The 20,960-nt window shown below is 46.1% G+C and overlaps 1 long non-coding RNA gene across 3 annotated transcripts; it reads right to left on the reverse strand.

Moving 5' to 3' along the window:
* Window positions 1–7,074: 7,074 nt before the first annotated feature.
* On the reverse strand, window positions 7,075–11,720 carry LOC125521160. 3 transcript variants are annotated; one of them, XR_007289085.1, is made up of 5 exons: window positions 11,379–11,720; window positions 10,030–10,151; window positions 8,481–9,081; window positions 8,298–8,376; window positions 7,075–7,449 (listed from the first exon to the last, which is right to left on the reverse strand). It is a non-coding gene; the product is annotated as an uncharacterized LOC125521160 (long non-coding RNA). The 3 variants fall into 3 exon arrangements; XR_007289084.1 differs by having other exon boundaries at window positions 8,481–10,151; XR_007289086.1 differs by having other exon boundaries at window positions 7,075–7,474; window positions 8,481–10,151.
* Between the last annotated feature and the right edge of the window lie 9,240 nt (window positions 11,721–20,960).

The following is a 20,960-nucleotide window of genomic DNA, read 5'->3' on the forward strand; positions in this document are numbered from 1 at the left end:
TTTCCGTTACAGCTGTCAGCCTGCCTCTGGTTGCTTTGGATGAGAAGAAGGCACTGAGGGCCTGGTGAGGTGACGTGCGCGGGGCGTGCCGCGAGCCAGAGCTCGACCACTCTGATTTGTCGGCGTGGCAGGGACGGACCCATGCACCAGTGCCGTGCCTGTGTGGAGGCCCGGGGGGATGATGATCGAGCAGGTGATAGCAGTTGGCAGGTTAAGCATGGAGAGCAGATCATCTTGGATAAATGCAGGAAGATGCATGCCACCGGGTCCGGCCCGAGAAGCTTGGGGATGATGCAGCCCGAGGGGCGCCCCAACAAGGTAAGCTGAAGACATACGCAAAAGGGATACATGCCGCAGGGACGGACCCACGCGGCCTGGGAATAATGCAGCCCGAGGGGTGCTCCCAGCTAAACGAGCTTGGAAGATGTCACCTGGTTCTGTAGACGAAGTAGAGTTGGTGCAGCTAAAGGCGTGCGTTGAAGAAATGACTCCTCATGAGCCGCCAGAACCCTGAGCCTTGGGAGGCTTTGGGCGCTTGGGAGGTTCCCTGAAGACCGTCTCCATCTCCTCCAGAACAGCATGGTACCTGGCTTCCTGAGCCGCCAGGACACGTCGCATGTTGCGCTGATAGGCCGACGCCACGCTCGGCAAGCCAAATGGCATACGAACGTAACTGTGCGGTGGGCCCTCGCAGCGGCCCACACGCGAAGGCCAGAAACACTCCTGAGAAGCGGCCCTGTTGAGCCCTGCGATGTCGATGCAGACACGCAGCCCAGCATCCTCGCCAGGATGCGAAGCTGCGCCTTGTGGGCGGTCGTTGCCGCGCATGGCTCTTGCTTCTTGCAGTTCCTGGATGGTCTTGGTGATGAACTCCTGAGTGGTGGGCACTCCTTGCCCTGTGCTCTCCTAAGGGTCACGTGCCATGAAGCACGCTTCCAAGTGGTGCCCGAGCGCCTCCCTTGTGATGTTGGCAAGGTCTGAGGCCCTCCAGAAGAGAGCCCCCGAGCCCTGCCTGAGGAGGGCGCCGGGCACGCCTTCCTATGCGACGGAGGGAGGCGCCCCTAGAGCAGGCGCTAACCCCGACGTGGCTCCTGCCGCGATGCCATCCTCCTGAGGTCCTGCACGGCGTGGCTGCTTCTTGGGGACGGCCTCCAGAGGGCCTTCATTTCTGCTGTCGGGGTTGTCGATTGCTGCAGCTTGAAAGGTGCGCTCGAGGGAGCACACCGCATCCCTCTCTTCACACAGGACCGTGATGATTCCTCCGCTTCCTGGCATCTTGAGAACGTTGTAGCCGTGATGAGTGACTACCATGAACTTGGCCAGGGCTGGATAGCCGAGGATGGCATTGTACGGCAGGCGGATGTGCGCGACGTCGAAGTCGATGAGCTCGGTGCGGTAGTTCTTGCGCTTCCCGAAGGTGACAGGCATGCGGACCTGCCCTATCGGCATGGTGGAGCCGTCGGTCACTCCTGAGAAAGGCTTGGTGGGCTGGAGCTGCTCATATGGCACTTGGAGGTTGTTGAACGTGTCGATGGATAGGATGTTGAGCCCTGCGCCGCCGTCGATGAGGGTCTTGGTGACCTGCACATTGCTGATGACCGAGGAACACAACATGGGGAGGGTGCCAGTGATGGCTGCGCACTTGAGTTGATCCGCCGAGTTGAAGGTGATGGCGCATTGGGACCACCTGAGCGGGCGCGTGGCCTCGAGCTTGGGGAGCGTCGCGTTCACCTCGCGAGAAAACTACTTGAAGATGCGCTGGGAGGCTGGGGCTTGGGCGCCGCCCAAGATGCAGGCGATCGCGCGCGGCTCCTGGAAGCCCCCAACCCCCTCGTCCTGGTGGTGGTCGTCATTCCTTCTTGGTGGCGATAGCGGGGGAAGACTGGCGTTGCCCTGGGGGCGATCTTCATGAGGCGGGTCCCTCCATGCGCCCTCACGAGGCTGGTCCTGCCAGCGGTCCTCGTGAGGTCGGTCGCGCTACTCCTGGCGCAGGCCACGGTCGTCCCAGCGTCCGCCTCCATGTCCTCCTCCATGGCTGTAGCCCCGGTCGTTGCGCTCGGGGCGTCGACCGTAGCGTCCTTCTCGTATGGCTCTGAGCTCTTGACAGTCACTGGTGTTGTGGGTGTTCAGGTTGTGGAAGGCGCAGAATGGTCGGCCGTTCTTGGATGACTCGGGCTGATCTCTGCCCCGCTTGACGTCGGGCTCTGCTGCGAGCACAGCTACCTCCTTGCACTTCACGTCCTTGGCCTTGGCCTTCTTCTCCTCTGCGCCCACGGCTGGCAGCTCAAGGAGAGAGAGGTGCCCCTCCTCAGCTCTTGCGCACCTGTTCGCCAGGTTGAATAGCTCCTGAGATGTGCAGAGCTCCTCGTGGATGGCGAGCTCTTCCTTCATCTTGACATCGCGGGCGCCGTCGGAAAACGCGGAGATGATGGCCTCGTCCGTGACCTTGGGGATCTTGAGGCGAGTGTTGTTGAAGCGCAGGATGTACTTCTGGAGGGTCTCTCCCGGTTGCTGCCTGATGAGGCGTAGATCACCCGTGGCCGGAGGGCGGTCGTGAGTGCCCTGGAAGTTGGCAACGAAGCGGTCGCGCATCTTGTCCCAGGAGGAGATTGAGCCGTGCTGCAGGTTCAGGAGCCAGGAGCGAGCTCCATCCTTGAGAGCCATGGGAAACCAGTTCGCCATGACCTTTTCGTCGCCGTTGGCTGCTTCGAGGTTCAGCTCATAGAGCTGCAGGAACTCCGCTGGGTCGGCGGTACCATCGTAGCGAGGAGGCAGATCCGGCTTGAACTTGCCCGGCCAGGCGACGCTACACAGCTCGGGAGTGAAGGCGCGGCAGCCATCCATGGTTGCCGGGGCCCGCCTTGGAGGTGGAGCTTGGTCTTGACGAGGCCCGCGCTGCGCTGCTGCGGGTGGTGCGCGGTCTTGACGAGGTGGCATGGGGAGCGTAGGTGCAGCTTCTCGCGGCCGCGGAATTTCTTGGCAGCTTCTCTCTTCGCGACGGGCGCCGGGCGCGGCGGATCACGTCGCGGAGCCGCGCGCCTTGGTGCCAAGGCGACGTCTTGGGGCTGAGGTGGTGGAGGCGCGCCATGAGCCCCGTCGCCCGCGGCTGGTTGAGGGGGAGGCAGAGAGTGGGACAGCGTCGGAGAGCCCCCCGCGGCGCGGGAGAGATCGGCGACGCGTTCGAGCCACTCCTCATAGAGGTCGTCGATGGGGCGGTAGCGCATGAGCTCGTTCGCTGCGAGGAGCGCAGCCCGTGCCTCCATGGGAGCGCGATGCGCGTGAGATGAAGAACCGGCAGGGGTCAGCGATGGAGTGGCGGTGCGGCCGTCCTGCCGCACCGAAGGATGTGGCGAGGACGCCTACTGCTCGTTCCCCGCCGGACCGGTGGCAGCGTTGGCGGCGGGGGACAGAGAACGGCGATGTGGCCCGCCGACGGGAGCCGTCTGAGCAACGCGGGCGGTGAGGGCAGCCCGACGCTCAGCTCGAGCACGGCGAGCGTCCGTCATGGGGACGAAGGAGCGATGGAGCGACAATTGATGGAAGGGAGGCTATGGCGCACCCCTACCTGGCGCGCCAAATGTCGGATATGGGGTTCCGACAAACCCTTAAGGTTCGAACACTGGGGTGCGCGCGAAGTCTTTCCTTCCCACCAATCGACGCCCTAGCTCACTAAGATCTCGCGGACGAACTCGACGAACTCGCAACACGGAAAGACACAAGATTTATACTGGTTTGGGCCACCGTTGTGGTGTAATACCCTACTCTAGTGTGGTGGTGGTGGATTGCCTCTAGGGCTGATGATGAACAGTACAAGGGAGGAACAACCTCCTGAGGTTGAGGTGTTCTCGAGCTCGGTGAGCTTGTGTGTGTGAGGGTGGTCTGAATGATCCGTCCCCTCTCTAAGGTGGTGGCTAGTCCTATTTATACTGGCCCTGGTCCTCTTCCCAAATATCGAGCGAGAAGGAACCAACAATGGCGGGCTAATTCGAAGGGGGACAACTAGTACAAGCTATCCTGACAAAAGTGGTCTTCGCCTGCCAAAGGCTCTGGTGGTGACGCCGTCTTGGGCTCCATGATGACCTCCGTCTTGTCGTCCTCCTGGTCTTGGTCTCGTTGCACCAAAATAGCAACCTTTGCCTGATGCCTTGGTACTCTTCGCCCGCGCTTGCCTCCTTAGCACCAAAGAGGAAATAAGGACGCTGCGCGCGCTGGCGCCCGCCTGCTGCCGTGCGTCATGGCTCACGTCACGAGGGTCTCGTGAGGTTTGCCCCGCCTTGATATCTCCGCTCCTCGTGAGCCTGTCTGGCTAGGCTACTCTAGAAGAGATCTTGCGTCGTCCGCCTCGCGAGGCTTGGACCCTCGCGAGGGTCTTGGATGCTTTGTTGATGAAGATGGGCCGTACGGCCTGCTGGCTCAGCCACGCCGCGGGCCGCAGGCAGGCAAGTCTGGGACCCCCGTTCCCAGAACGCCGACAATCGTGTTGAACGTGTGCTGAACACGGAGGTGCCATACTTTCGGTACTTGGATCAGTTGGATCGTGAAGACGTTTGACTACATCAACCACGTTACTAAATGCTTCCGCTTTCGGTCTACGAGGGTACGTGGACACACTCTCCCCGCTCGTTGCTATACTTCTCCTAGATAGATCTTGCGTGATCGTAGGTATATTTTTTGAAATACTGCGTTCCCCGACAGTTCAGTGACCTGTATCATTTGGATTCACCAAACCCGTGTTTTCTATAAGTAATGATAAAATAATAATATTATTATTATTATTAATATAAGTAGTAGATAGTAAATGAATATTTCAATGATGTTAAAATTTGATTTTATATGTTTTTTGTACTAAAAAGGTATATTTGTTTTTTGTACTTAATTTTAAAACTTTAAAAGACTTTCGAACACATTTTTTGCTCATGACTGTTTGCAACTATCAAGGTTTGTGAGATTGACAATCTCAATAGAGTCATTAGAGGTCATAAGAGGAGTTCTTAACTTTTTCTTATGTGCACCTTGGTGATGCTAGGGGTGTTCATCATGTCTACCTATTGATACATTGGTTGGGTTAAGAGAGTTACCACTTGTTGCAAACCTTCCAAGGGGGTGTGTGAGTGGGGGTATGGGTTGTTATATAGGTGGAAACAAGCATCGACCAAAAAGGATGGCGCCATGGGATGACACTTCCACTTGATCAGTCTCTCCCCCGGTTTCGACGACATCATAGTAAAGGTCCTTGCCAATTGTTTGTCTCCTAAGCTAAATATTATGGTGGGGAGAAATCAGAGTGCATTTATATGCGGGTGGTTCATTCAGGACAATTTATGATAATTCGATACATAATTAATTCTCTCCATCGTATAAAAGTCCCCCCCCCTTGATCGAGTTAGGTATTGCTTCAACATTTGATTTTGTTGCTTCGCCTCTCCATGCTTCAATCATAAGGTGTTTCAGATTCGGACTTAACTGGGTTAGTTGGATCCCCACTCTCCTCACGACACCGAGCACATAGAATATTGTCAATGGAGCGACTAGCTAGGGATCACAAAGAATCATATGTTAGAAGTGACTCAAAAGGGAGATTAGGTTGATCCATTTGGTGGCGCTTCGGAGCTTTGGCCTCGGCACCTCTCCAACGGCGATTAGCTCTCCTCATAGAGTATGAATTCGGGATCCATCCATGTCCCTAACTCACTTTTGGTTTCTCTTTTACCGTACCGCTTATATACTTTACATGTTTGTTGCCTTGCTAATTAGCTGGTTGCATTGCTTACCTTTGGTTCTAGCTTATTTGCCATATAGGTTGTTCTCATCATCGATTGCATGTGTAGAGAACTTAATTTATTCGCACATTCCGTAGAATTCAAAATTAAATTACAATTTTTAGTCTTTTATTCACCCCCTCCCTCTAGTGATCAATTCGATCATTCACTATCATATGTAAATTAATTTGCACTCTTTGGAATGTTGATAGAATCATGCATTGTTTATTTACTTCAATTCAACTGTGGTACATGAGTTGCACAATGCTATTCCTGATAAACATCGCATTTTAAATTGTACATTGCAAAATATAACGTCTACGATCCTAGAATCAGGTTTAATCGTCGTGCCCTAGCAATTTCAATCATCCACGCCCGATTTGCGTGCGTAGAAGCAACAATGTCTGCATGATCACGCATACAAATGAAAGTATTATTCAATGTTGCCTAGATTTTGATAATGTGGCCGCCCGTGGCATTTCTACATCCTTCGACAACTTTGATGTAGTAAGCGTACTCGTTCCTACAACAGTTGGACTGGGTTTGTGTCCCCGTTTGAGTATGGGAGGGATATATTATTAATAATCTGGTAAAAGAGAGTTACATTATACAGTAACATGCTCGTGTCCCAATGGTCTCTTCCCAACGCATGAAAATTGTCGCGTGGGATCAGCTGTGGAGTGTGTGGGCTATCGTCAACACTTCCTGGTCCACCTAAATATACACTAGATCGGTACCGCGCCTTGGCGCGAGGGTGCCGGTCCCAACGTTTGGGTCAAGCATATAATGATCAAGTAAGTAGGAAACATTGTTTAGCACACGTATTCAACAGGACAACGAATTCTCTGGTTCAAGAAAAAGAAAAAAAATTCAGTTGTACCAAAAGCAAGACATCATCAAGTTTAATATAGTCGTGAGATTATAAAGCCGCATCGAGTCCAGTGCGTTATGAGAACATAAAAGCTTATATTGGCATTAAGTTCAGTACTAAGAGCATGAACATGAGAGAGCAAGTACTAAGAGTAGAAACATAATAAGGAAAATCCAAACACAATGACAGCAGAGACGGTAAAACTATAAGGTCATGGCTATTTGGTATACTAATAAGTGCGTCGCTACGCAACAACAATTGCATTAATTCAGATATAACTCGAAGTACGTTACTATTTCCAATGAGCATGCAAACCATTTGAAGGTCAAATGTTAAAATATAATCATTTTAATTTTGCTTTTGAAGAGAACATCTAGCATTAGTATTCGGACACAAACACTGCCCCTTAGCACAAAAGGTACTGGACAGGACATATAGAATCAATGGGTTGAAACTTCACTCCAATGCTTATTGCGAGGAATGATCTAATCTGCTTTAACATTTTGCCAAATGGATGGTAATTCAGGCAAAGTTTGCACTGGTTTACAAAATATTCTCTTCACAAAAAATGGTTAAAGCTAAAAAGGAACAAATTTGCAAACACAAGCTGTAGCTGCTCATCACACAAATATACTTTAATATAGGCACAAAAACAGTGGTGCACATCCCATTCAACATCATGGCGACAGAATCCGTTCTGCTCTTGTTCCTCACTCCACCTCATAAGCTCTAGCGACCTCACCGATCATCCATGTGTGTGCCTCCTTGCGATAACCCCATCCTTTAGTCGCCTTGTTGCTCTGAATCCGACATCCCATGCTAGCAAATACATCACAACAAAGGACTGGATAAACAGAGTTCTTTAATGTTACATAGCAGCTCATACTTCATTTGACAAAGATACAAATATATAAGATTTGTAAACCAGCAAATTGGAATCGAACGCAAATTGCACATAACTGAAGGAGAAGGTACCAAAAACAACATTGTTGTCATATAATAGTTGCAAGCCTTCATTTTTACAGAGTAGATTGATTATTGACAGGTTTAATTATGTTGACCAAAAATATAAGTTAGTATAGAGTCTGGTATTGCACATCAATGGATCAAATGCTTTTTGTTATGTCTCATACGATGAACAGTTTGGAAAAAATGGAAGACTTGAAAGTTTTCTATTTAGTATTTACAACTACTATAATAATGCACTTCCTCCATCCCAAAATAAGTGTCTCAACTTTAGTACAAAGTCGAGACACTTATTTTGGGACGGAGGGCATAGCTAAAAAGAATATACGTCTAGTTCTAATATTACTATTTTTATATAGCTAGCAGAATACCTTTGTGCTATGTGATTTAAAACAAAAGATATCAGATTATTTAAAAAAAACATCTACGTCACCTTCATGATGCCTTTTCAATATAAACTACACAAATTGTTTCAACTCGTAACAAATGTAATGTGCTCTTCAAGGTGAAAAAAATATAAGATGTACGTACTTATTCCTTATATTGTAGCACTTGTTTGTTATTCTGAAAGAGTTGTTCATTCCCTTCCCAAAATACTTAGCGGACATCCGTGTATAATACACATGGTTGTCTTAAGAGAGTACTGAAGTTGGTTTTTTGTTATCCTCCAAAAGATAGAGTGCATTGCACACTGTACTTACCTTCAGGGAGAAAATAAATGAATAGAGAAGCCATCTCCTCCAGCCTGGAGATCTTCTCAAGCACAACCTCATACTTCTCCTGCAAAACAGATTCATAGTTCAAACATCTAGCTTCGTTATGCATGCAACTACTCGGTACAAAAATGATAATTGAGCCTGAGAAGTCCGCTCCAATTTCAGTACCTTCAGCAACAACACTTCCACGTCCAGCTAGTTGCTGCCTCGGTTCACTCCATACAATGATAAATGATAAACTTGTGTCACATTTACTACAGATTAGAAATCGGATAATGCAATAAAACATTCACATGAAGGAAACCATTAGTAAATCAAAATACAAACATATGTGCACATCTCATTTTTCTGAGTTATGATAATATCTCAGATTGATAGTCTTGTAAGAATAGCAGTTGCCATCAAGCATCAAGTAAACAATTGTGAACAAGTATCAAAGAGCAAGATTAACATGTACTCCCTCCGTCCCATAATATAAGAACGTTTTTGACATTAGTGTAGTGTTAAAAACGTTCTTATATTTTGGGACAGGGGGAGTAGCAGACAAATTCAGCTGCATTACTTGATTTAACAACATTCCAAGGCATCAATGCAATAGCAACTCTGTTTGACAGTACAAGCTTCAGTGAATAAACACAACAAAAGATCAATTTGCAAGCACCATACCGAATAATAAGGTCACCAGGAAAGTAACCGTTCCTGGTTCCCCGTGGTATAGCGCTTAGGCCACTTCATAGCATAGACAAAGCAAGATATTGATTTGCATCACCTAAATAATAGTAGTATAAAACAATCAATAAACACATATCCTTCTTATTATCAATCAAAAGTACTTGAAACTAAAATTACAGAAGAACATTTATCTCCTAAGAGCATGACCTAACCACATGCTGAATCAAATTGTCATAATTTTTTGAAGTTTCATCATTTCCCAAACTTGTTATTTCTTCCTCTCTGTCTCAAAACTATCATAAATCCATATCTTTGATCTAAAATGGTCTACTTTCTTCATAAAGCAATCAACCAAGACAAGTACTACCCTATGACTAAATATTAAGACATTTTTGTTGTTCAAATTGAACTACAAAAACTTCTAATATTTAGTTACAGAGGGAGTATCTTTTAAGCATGAGTATAGATAAGATATCAAAAGCTCTGTAGGAGAACAAACATGGGAATGTTTCGAGAATTAGCAAGACTAAACATCAAATATGAATTGTGTGCAACTTGTAGATCTTGTAAAGAGTATATAACATCCAAATGAAAAATCAAAATTACTACGTTGTGCATCATGACTATTGAGAAAGAAAACAAATATGTGGTCTAAACAATCCAGAAGATTTCTCTGAGCCTACAAAATTTACTTTGTTGCAATACAAACGTAAAGAATGGCGCGATAAGTAAAAAAAATAGCGGCACAAGTAATCCGTGAATAGGTGGTATTTAGATCGTTTAATAGACTCATTATGTGAGTATTCATACTAAATAAAAATCAATACCAGAACTAAATCATAGTAAATAGATCTGGAGTATTTCTCTGAAAAGGGCATTCTATTGGACCATGAGAGAGACTCACAACAATAGAACTGCAGCTACAACTGATAACAGAGCAGCATTTTTATACACGGTCCGAAGAACAGTAAGATTCACTCACATGAACCCTAGATCGATACTACTGAATTATGGAATTTATAAGCGAACGACAGCTCGTGTTTACCTTGTTCATCGATGGCACCGCAGACTGGATTTTCCCCTTTCCTGTCGTCAGCATGGTGGAGAAGAGTTCCCTCCGTGCACTGATTGATATTGAGTCATCAGTTGCTTTCAAATCACAAATAACTACATCAAACAAAGATGAATTTAGTTAAAGGATGCCTATCCGGCATACAATGAAATGTTGATTCGACAACGCAAAGAGCAATAAATATTGATTGGTGCAAGTTTGAAGAAAATAAATCTAAATCAAGTCATACTTGAATCTTAGCAAAGCAAATGGTCAAATAATATACGTATGAGTGGTAGAAGAACATCAATGGCCCATAGCAGATTCGCGAAACAAAAAACAGGATCCAGAACGTCCAAGGCAAGGCCTATAAAAAGAATATGCTACACACAAGAAGATGTACTCTTTGAAATGTAGCTATATGAAAGTTTCACTTTGATAGCAAAGTACCAGGAAAACAACAAAGACAAAGAAGGACCGCTTCTTTGAAACCAGCTAGACCTGAAAATCTCCCCCCACATGATGTGAGCAGCGCCAACAAGCAAATCAACAGCTCACTTGTAAGGCATAGAAGAAACACACAAAAAGAAAAGGGTTTTTATCAGTTTTGCCATCGGTTGTACTACACTACTCAGTTTTGCCACTAAAAAGTTTCATTGCTCAAAAAATGCCACTGTTCCGTTAGACGCGTGCTCAAAAAAGTCATTTTTCACTGTTAACATCATGTCAAAGGACGTTGACCGAAGGTAGATGACGAAAATACCCCTATCCCGTTTGTGAACTATCCTCTCTTTGTTTGAACTGTGGGCCCACCTATAAGGTGAGCATGAAAAGAGAAGACAAAAACTGGTGGCAGGGGGTTTCGAACCCAACACCACGACCTAGACAGGCGCAAGTGCTAACCAGCTGAGCTAAGGGAAAACTTTGGGGTAGAAGGAAATATATGGCATATATCCTTTAGGTCTATAATATTCAAACAGAGCAGTATATGTTATCGTTTCTTGTTGCTCGCTACTCCATTTCTCCAGCTAGCTAATTCATGCATCACACACTAATTGACAACAATAACAAATACAATAGCAGGAGCACATGATTTTCTAAATTTCTTTGCCTGCCCATTTTTGTGGAAACAAGACAAACGCAACAAGGTTTACAAACTTCACATGTGCAGCCTTTTTTACTTCTAGTATCCTTATCCATCCTGGCCATCAGAACATGTGTACCGAATTGCACGCGAGTATCAATAAGGCACCAGTCAGCTACTACAAATTCTATACAAAAAATTCCATCTCTACAAGCTACTATGAGCCACACACGACCACACTAAGAATTAGCATACTCACTTCAAGGCATCACGGGAGGTGGCGGAGCTGCCGAGTCAGGCGGGAGAAGCGCCGGAGCTGCCTGCCTTGAGTGGCGGTGCTGGGTGGGAGGCAGCGCCGAAGCCGTGACGGGGTGGTGCTGGGCGGGTAATGCGGCGGCTGCGGCGAGTGGAGGGCGCCGGAGCTGGGCGGGCAGCCTGGCGACCGGTGGTTGCAGTTGAGGATTGGCAGGCGGTGGCTAGGGATTGTGGTTCCGCCTAGGGAAACTGATACGAGCAGGCTAGGTATTGGATAAGGCTAAGTACATATGTTTTCTAGCAAATCCTTCGATTGGGTGTGGTGCTTAGCTTGCCCGCTCACCAGACTCAGGTCCCTAGTTCGATCCGCCTCGTCGCTCTTTTTCCTTGTAATTTCTTTTCCTAGTCCTTGACAAATTGGGCCCACACTATGGAGAGAGATCTTGCAAATGAGACCAGGGGCATTATAGTCATACAACATGGTCAACATCCATTGACCTGATGGTAACGGTGAAAAAATGGCTTTTTTAAGCACGCGCCTAACGGGACAATGGCATTTTTGAGCAGTGAAAACATTTAATGGCAAAACTGAGTAGTGTAGTACAACCGATGGCAAAATTAATAAAAACCCAAGAGAAAAATAGGCCCCACCAGAATCCATAGAAGTGATAAAAAACCATGATTCCATCTCATAGTCGACCCAGCTGAGCAAGAACAAAAATACAAGCAAACAGTAATATACTCTTTGATGCCAGGCCTCTACCAACAAGAGCGCAAGCAAGCAAATGGTTGGAGAACTAAGAAGACAAGAAGAAAAGGGATCGACCTGCAGAACGATGACCGACGTAGCAGGACGAATCGACCAGAAGCACGAGCACCCGCAGACCGCAGTGGACGAACCTGCAAGGGAAAAAGAGAAAATCAAGGATGAGCTCCAGGCAACCACGACTGGGAAGGTCAGGGAAAAAACACGTACAGATCGAGGGCCGCAGCAACAGATCCGGCGCACAGAGAACAAGAACAGAGGATCTCCAACAAATACGATCCAAAATTAGTTAACAGGAACACTATTTTTTTGAATATTTGTTAGTAGCAAACGTGAAATGAAAAAAAAATCAAATGGCTAATAAACCAACCAATCGTTCTGAAGCTAGTTCAGTAGGAAAGAACATTTAGCAAACTAAGATGAAGCTTTTTAAAAGTCCGCTGAGCATGCAATGGGCAGCACTGGATAAATCATTAACTCTAAACAAAAAGGATGAAAGAACAGAGAAAAGGTCAATTCACATGGGATAAATCATTAATTCTAAACACTACCATCTAATTTGAAGGGCCTCTGCTTTCATACATAGCTGATTCAGGAGGACATGCGAATCAAAAGTAGTCAACCTCACATAGAAGATAGAACTGCCCTTCCCCTGAGTCCCCGATTACTACTAGACCATGTACTGCTAAAAGCACAAGGCCAAAAAATAGAAAAAATAATCGGAGGACACATAAACTGAATTTGCTGCAATATATCAGAGGAAGAATAACATTTATTCCTGACTGTTGCGCAATTGTAATGTCTTCTCAACTAACAGAAGTACCCACGTCTCCCTTGACAAAGCCTGACCTCCACCCACGCTCGTCTCCCCTCTCATCTGCAACTGCTCGCTCTCGATATTACTTGTGATGCTTGTTGGCAGGAAAACGAATTATAGACTGAAATTGTGCAGAAGCATAAATACATTTAATCCATGACACATACATAACCAATCATAATGTACAAAGCACCTTGTCCCAAAAACACATAACCAGTGGTTAGGAGCAGCAAGGTTCTAACCAAAATATAACTACCAAACCTATATGAGTAACACGGAAACCTCTAAAAATATCCTCTTAACTCATGGAACAGAGGATGTAAATCTCAAACAACATAGCAACAAATATATTTCTCCACAAATTAAACATATATGTGAATGATGAGATATATTGCATAAGCAAGTCAGATAACCGTGAGATGTAACGTACTGTACAGGTAAGTGATCCAAGACTGCAGCTAAATTTCAGAAGAAAAAAAAGACACTGTTGAGTAGGCAATGGAGCACTAATATTGCAGAGAGTAATATTTCCTTGCAGCCGCACACCATGTAGGCATAGATAAATAAGACTGGGGATTAAATCAAAAGAAAGTGGAAGGGAGATAGAGAGAGAGAGAGAGAGAGAGAGAGAGTGGGAACCTCTTCCATCTTTCTATATGTTGAATCTCCATAGCCATCGTGGTTTTTATGATTCCCGTCGCCTCTTTCGAAAGCAGCTAAACCAATTATCTCATCAATCATTGCCGACAACGCCTGGTAAAGCTGAAACCACAAATGGGGATATGAGAGCCTTCCTATGAAGGTGTGCATAACCAGAAATATTATATGTTTACATGAGAATAATATCCCACCAAGGGTAGGCATCACCGAGCACAAACACTTCCATTGAGTTAAAAAAATTATTGGAGGGCAATACATAGGTAAACTTCAGAGATTACACGCATGTTCAGAATACTCAAGCAAAAAGGTATAGACTACACCTTCTAATATATGCAATACAATGTAAAAGATCTGTATTGTAATAGGTGCAATAACAATGATCAAATAGGAAATTAGGATGATACCGTGGTATTCCCAACCTTTGATTTCTCTGCCAACGGGCCTATGCAATGGCATCTGTGAAAATTTTCAAAAGTAGTTCTGTAAGAACAAAAGAAGAAACTGACAAATCAAATAGTTCAATGATGACGCCATTATGTGATCTAGCATAACAAATATGCCACAAGATGTGAGACTTACATCATCCAGCACCTATCTACATGACTTTATTGTAGGAAATGCACAAATGACAGCTAAGGTCTAGACATGAATGAGTACTGATGCTAGTTTGAACTGATCCATGATTCGGAACTTAACAACAAATTAGAGGGAACAAGTACATATGAATTATCCAAACAAGGCAACCATGACAGATTCTGAGCTCGTTGCCATACCTTTTTGTCCCCACACATCCTAGCACTCCAGATGCACTGATTTGCAGACCATTTACTCAAAGTACCTTGCACTATTATTCAGAATACGACCCTGGATAAATCATACACATGAATATTAGAGCTAGTATGGTATGATATCCAAGCAGCAAACTAACTCAATGCTACCAGCATGTTTCCAACTAAATGCACTTCTGAGATTCTAGGAGATAAAACATCAAAATCAAACCAGTAGTGAATGATTTCATCATATGCAACACCGCAAACACACTGGAACAACCAAAAAGATAACTAAGCACATAAAAAGAAAACTAAGCACATAAAAAGACAACTAAAGCAAGAAATTAGCGATCAAATAACTATAAATTGAGTCGGTGACCTAGAACTCGAATATGTCAGCGACTTTGTTCGGCTAGTGAAGCTACCAGCAACAGACTGCAACAATGTGTGAACTTGAAAAAAGAGAGGAACAAACAGTATTTTCTATGTGAGAATAATGTACAAAAATGAGGGCAGTGATTAACTGATCGTAATTCCAACCGTCTATAGATTATAGACTCAGAATCTCAACAAATTAGACTATGATATTCTATCAAATCAAACGATATGTGTACTTCGAGATGTAAAAAAGAAGACTCTGTTCGGTCCAGGTGAACGCCCCTATAAGAAAGAGCTCGTTCTTTCTCGAGCAGTAAAACAAAATCAAAGTATACTACAAACTTCATTGATCTTGTCCCTCTAATTAATAATCCAAGAAGCGGCAAGTTAATTAGGATAATGACCCATGCATGGGGCTCGAAGGTGTGCTCCACGTACATTAGGGTACGCGAACTCGGGCTTGGCCACGTTGACGCCATCCATGTCTAGCTCGTCCATCCCTGTCCAATCTTTGCCAACCTGCAAGAACGGACAGATCAGGCACTCAATCATGAAACCCGCCGGGATCTCCCTCCCTCCTCTCCCAGCAGCAGATCGAGATGTAGAAAACCAACACAAGAAGGGGATTCGGATCAGATTCATACCTCCCTTGTCGACGTGTTGGGGTGTTGCAGTTCTTGCCCTGCCTGCGGCGCGCACGGTCGGCATGTCCACGAGCTAGCGTTCCAGGCGCGAGGAGGGAGAGGGACGAATGGCAGCTCAGTCGCCATGGCAGCGGCTCAGTGGAGGTTGGAGTGGAAGGAGGAGGTGACAGGAGGGAGTGGAAGGAGGTGGGAGAGGAGGTGAGAGGGCGGGGAAGGATGGCCTGCGGCGGCGGCGGACGAGGGAGACATGGGGAGAGAGAGGTCGATTGGGAAGGAGGCGGCGAATGTGAGATGAGCACGTGTTGACCTAAGACGTGAAATTACGAAAAATACCTTAGCGGGGGCACTGTAATATCAGCGGTGGCACAAGATCTTTACAACGGGGGGAGGGGTGAAACTGTTCATTGCAACAGTGCCTCCAGGTTGATCTGACGGCGTAGGTCGTCCCAGTGCTTGATCCGACGGCCTAGATCCGATCAAGCAACCAGATCCAACGGCCGGGAATCCAAACGGCTGAGGAGGCTGGAGGTTCACTGTCATCCTTATTTCTCGATGACACCCCTAGAAAAAAAAAATCCTTGTATCCCTAGTTATAAACAGAGTAGCACATGTGGGGTTTCTCAATCTTTGATCTTTTTGATATGCTTGGTTTTTTTAGCAGATTTTGATATGCTTGGTACAACAACCACTGTGTTTAGCCTCGCATTTCTCCAGCCACACCGGCCTCTTCGACCACATCTTTGAAATGTGCCTCCTTGAGCCATTAGGCCTCGAAATGGAATATGGATGGGTCACATGTGTCATGACTTTCTTATTACATAAATATATGTTTAAATATGTGAACACATATTTTTATTACATGAACGATTTTCAGAATATGTGATGTTTTTTTCAAAAAAAGTACATGCCCATTTTATCTCTATGTGAGAACAATTTTATAACACAATTATTCCACATTTTTATATTTAAATCAATAAGATAGATACTATCTGAGTTTTATGGAAAAAATGTACTGTTTTCTAATAAAAGATGCCAATTTTAACATGGCCAAGCCGATGCTACTCTCTCCGTCCAGATTTTATTAGGCTCAAGAGGCAAAGCACAAAGGGCAGCGATCTGTGCCGGCGCACCGGCCCAATCGTTGGGCCGGTCAAGGCCCAACCGTCTGATCCGCGAGCTCGAGCCATCAGATCTGTTCCTCGAGCCCCTTCCCCCGCGTTGACTTCTTCCTCTTCTTCTTCACCGCGCCCTCAACCCAGCCGCTCCTGCCGCCGGTGACTAGCCCCTCACCTGGACCTCCTCCCCCCCTAGTCCCACGCTACTGGATGCGCTCTCCGTCCCCGTTGCCGCCGGTCGCCGTCCCCGTCCCCGTCGCGGCATCCGTACTCGCCCCCCGGTCTAGCAGAAAGCCCATCACCCCCTCGTAGCAAAAAATGGCACTGTCTTGAAGCACACCGGCACCCCTTGTCGTTGCAGCACCTAGCAGCCGTCATTGTCGCTGCACTGTCGTGTCACCGACGCAGCTCTCAACATCGTTCGCTCGCTGCCATTGGCGAGTCAGGTTGAAGCTTTTTATCTCATCGGTTGAAGCATTTCTCTATGCATGTTGAAGCTTTTCTCGCGGATTGAAGCTTTCCACCGTGTCAATTGAAGCTTTTTTCACCTGAGCTTGAAGCTTTTTTCACAAAGGGTTGCAGCTTTTTACTCTGCGGTTGCAACAAAAACACAGAGAGAGGCCATGGTGGTCGTCGAGGAGGATTTTCTCAATCTCTGTTTGAAGCTTTTTCATCTACGGGTTAAAGCATTTTGTCAAAATGATTGTAACTTTTCCTGTATTTTGTTGTCTGGTTGAAGCTTTCTTATCTACTAGATGTAGCTTTTTGTGTCCATGGTTGTAGCACGGGAAAACGCCGTTTGCAACTCTCCCAGTATCGCGGTTGCAGCTCCTCCCTGTGGCCATGGTTGTAGCACGGGCACCTCGGTCCTCCCCGCGTTTGGCCTGTCGCCGGTTGCAGCAAAAAAGGGAAGATAGGAGGAGGAAAGGGAAGACAGGGAGAAGGAAGAAGGGTAGCTGCTGGTGCCACGAGGGGACGACAGCTCTGGACAACGCCGGCGAGGCGGGATCTGCAAGGTGGAAAGAGAGAGAAGACGAGCAGTTGGCGAGAAAGCTGGAAGGGGATAAGACCATGTGATTGGGACCCACACCCCACGTGTCGTGACTTGACTTGTTGCAGCGCGTACGCGTGGACGAGACCGGCGGAACGGTTCGGCCGGTGCCCCGGCCAGAAACGATTCCCAAGCACAAAAACCAACGAAAAACACACTTCGGGGAATCTCCTGCACCACATGCGCGCATAACATTTCGCTTCTTGCGAGACGTAGGGCAGCCTCGCCTGCACGCGAGCGCGAGATTGGGCCAGCCCGGCTCGTGGCAAGCCACTAGCAACAGCCTTGTTTTTTCTGGGTTTCTACGCGTTTTCTTTTACTTTTTACTTTTTTAATACTTCTAAATATTCTAAGTGTATATATATATATATAAGTATATTTTAGATAAAACATTTTTAAATGTTAATCATGCATTTTAGAAAAAAATTAAGTGCGTATAGAATATTTTCCGTGCATACAAAAATGTACAATGTGTATGAAAAAAAACATAAAAATATAAGTTTTCTAAAAAGTATAAATCATGTATTTTAAAAATATTAAATGTGTATAAAAATGTTTCTGGTATAAAAATGTATTATTTGTATGGGAGAATAGATATAAAATATATAAATTTTCAAAAATATTAATAATATATTTAGAAAATGCTGAATGTGTATAAAAAATGTTTCTGTTGTATTAAAATGTTCAAAATCTATGAAAAAATAAACATAAAAAATATATATTATACGAAAATGTTAATCATGTATTTGGAATATGCTAAACGTGTATACATAAAATGTTCTTGATGTATATAAAAAATATACGATGTTTATGAAAAAGGAAACATAAAAAAATATAGGTTAAAAAATGTTAATCTTGTATGTCCTAAATGTTAAATGTGTACCTAATGAATGTTCGATGTGTACAAAAAAAGTACTACGTGTATGAAAAAAGTAGATGTCAGAACATTATATGAAAAGGAAGGAAACCATGAAGGAGTGAGCAAAACCAGTAAAAACTATGACATAAATGAAAAAGATGATGAGAAAATAAGGAAAAAATAAAACCGTGAAAAAACCCGTCAGGAAAAACAGAAAGAAAAAATGAATCAAATGAGCAAAATTTTCAGGCGAGGGGAGCATATATCGCGCTACTTGCAGCGGCTACCACACACCAGTAACGAAACACCAGATGATAGCTCTTTTTTTACACATCACTCGTATAATTTTTTTTTGAAATGAAAGGTAGATTTCATTCTACCTTATATATTTCAAAACAGGTCGTAGCCCGGAGACCGTAGGTCCATTACATGAAGCTTATATTCTACACCAAGGTGCATAGGCTATAAGCTGCCTATCAAACGGAAAGAGGAGGAGGAAGAGCACAAAGAAGTGGAAGAACGGGCACATCAGCAACATCAGCAGCCTAAACTACATTATGCATGTAAATTATGCAACCAAAGCAGGACAACTTGTTTGCGATACGGACTCCTTGCTCGATGACTCCAAAGCTTCAGAAGATTTGAAGCGTACAACCGTGCATACGTTGGAGACCAGGTAGTGCCGTTGAACACCCTATCATTCCGGGCATGCCAAAGAGTGACAGCAGCAGCGGCGACAAGAACATGCCAGGCAGCTGATGTATGCCAGTGTTCCTGCGACATGCGCATAAACTCCAGGAGATCCTCAGAGCGCGAAGCAGAGCTCTCCAAACCGAACCTGTCCGAGAGAGCAGCAGCGAGAGATCATCGCAAGATGATATGACCAATGGACTCGTGGGCTGGGCAGATGTCACAGTCAGCATGAGAGTCCACCGAAGTCCAGTTCTTCTTAAACATGTTATCCCTCGTGTTCAGACGCCCCCAAAAGGCCAACCATAAGAAGATCCGGTACTTAAGTGGGATGATAGAGTCCCAAACCCACATGTTGAAGCGGCCATCCACCCCCCGAAAGGTGAGGAGGTGATAAAAGTACGAAGTGCTCAAGGCCTTGCCATAAATGGACGAAGAACGGTTGTCTCGGTGGTGAGAGACAGGTTGAATGTTCAGCAGAAGGGAGTGCAGATGGTGGAGCTCCTGGGCAGCAGATCTGGTGAGGTTAGGGTGCAGCTGAATATCCCAGACACCAGCAACAGAGAATTGCAAAGCAACCGAGCAGTTATTGTTCTTTGCAAAGGTGTATAGGGTCAGCAGCACCTGGAAGAGTCGCCCGACATCTAGCCACTTGTCATGCCAAAAGGAGAGATGGCATCCATTGCCCAGAGAGCCTCTGGATGCATAGAGCACCATAGGAATGAAGCATCTGAAACCTTTCCAGATAGGCGTATCCCTTCTGTGAACTCCAAAGCCCATGCGACCATTGCAGTATTATGCAACAAACCACTGAAAACAAGGGACATTAGAGGGCTGCAGAACCTTGGCCGCAAACTTGCACAACAGTGCTTGATTGTGAGTAGCTACATCACGCACACCCAGCCCACCAGAACACCGCGGCATAATCACGTAATCCCATGCCACCAAGCATTGGCCACACTGTACGCTGTTCTTGCCTTGCCAGAAGAAAGCTCGAAAGAGATTGTTCAGCTTTGTAAGAGACTCCTTGGGCCAAGGGAAGCATGTCATATAGTAACTTGGAATGGCAGCCAGCACATAGTTTAGCAGCGTCAGCCGACCACCCCATGATAAAAGAGTAGCTAACCAACCTAACAGTCGCTTGTCAACCTTGTGAATTACTGGCAGCAGCATGCCATGGGTGATCTTATGAAAAGATAAAGGTAGGCCGAGGTAAGTACATGGGAAGGAAGAAACTAGGCAGCCGAACAGTGCAACAATCTCAGACGTGGTGACAGCGTCCAGCCCAATAGGAACCAAAGTGCTCTTGTCAAAGTTTATGTGCAGACCAGTAAAATTCGTGAAAGCTGCCAGGATATCCCGAATCACAGTGGCCTGCTGTATGCTGCCCTGAAAGAGAAGCAGAGTGTCGGCGGCGTATTGCAACACCGGAAACAACCTGTCAGAGCCCAAAGGGTGAACCAAACCCCCGACCTCAAATGCCACACAGCACATACGTTGCAACACGTCAGCCACCAAAATGAACAAATATGGGGACAACAAATCGCCCTGCCTGAACCCTCTCCGGGGGACGATCGTGTCCCCAAGTTCGCCATTGATCATGATCCTGGAGCTGGAGGTGTGCAGGAGAGAAGAAACCCAGCTAATCCATCTGCGGGGGAAGCCCCTTGCCTCCATAATGTTGGAAATGCAGGCCCAACTAACACTGTCGAAAGCTTTTCTCAAGTCCAACTTCAGAACAACCATAGGCAAGCGCCGCTTATGAGCACTCTGAATCATGTCGGCTGCCATGGCAAAGTTCTCGACAATAGACCTGCCCTTAGCAAAGCCAGACTG

This window comes from Triticum urartu, chromosome 7 (assembly GCF_003073215.2).
Source record: "Triticum urartu cultivar G1812 chromosome 7, Tu2.1, whole genome shotgun sequence".
NCBI lineage: Eukaryota > Viridiplantae > Streptophyta > Magnoliopsida > Poales > Poaceae > Triticum > Triticum urartu.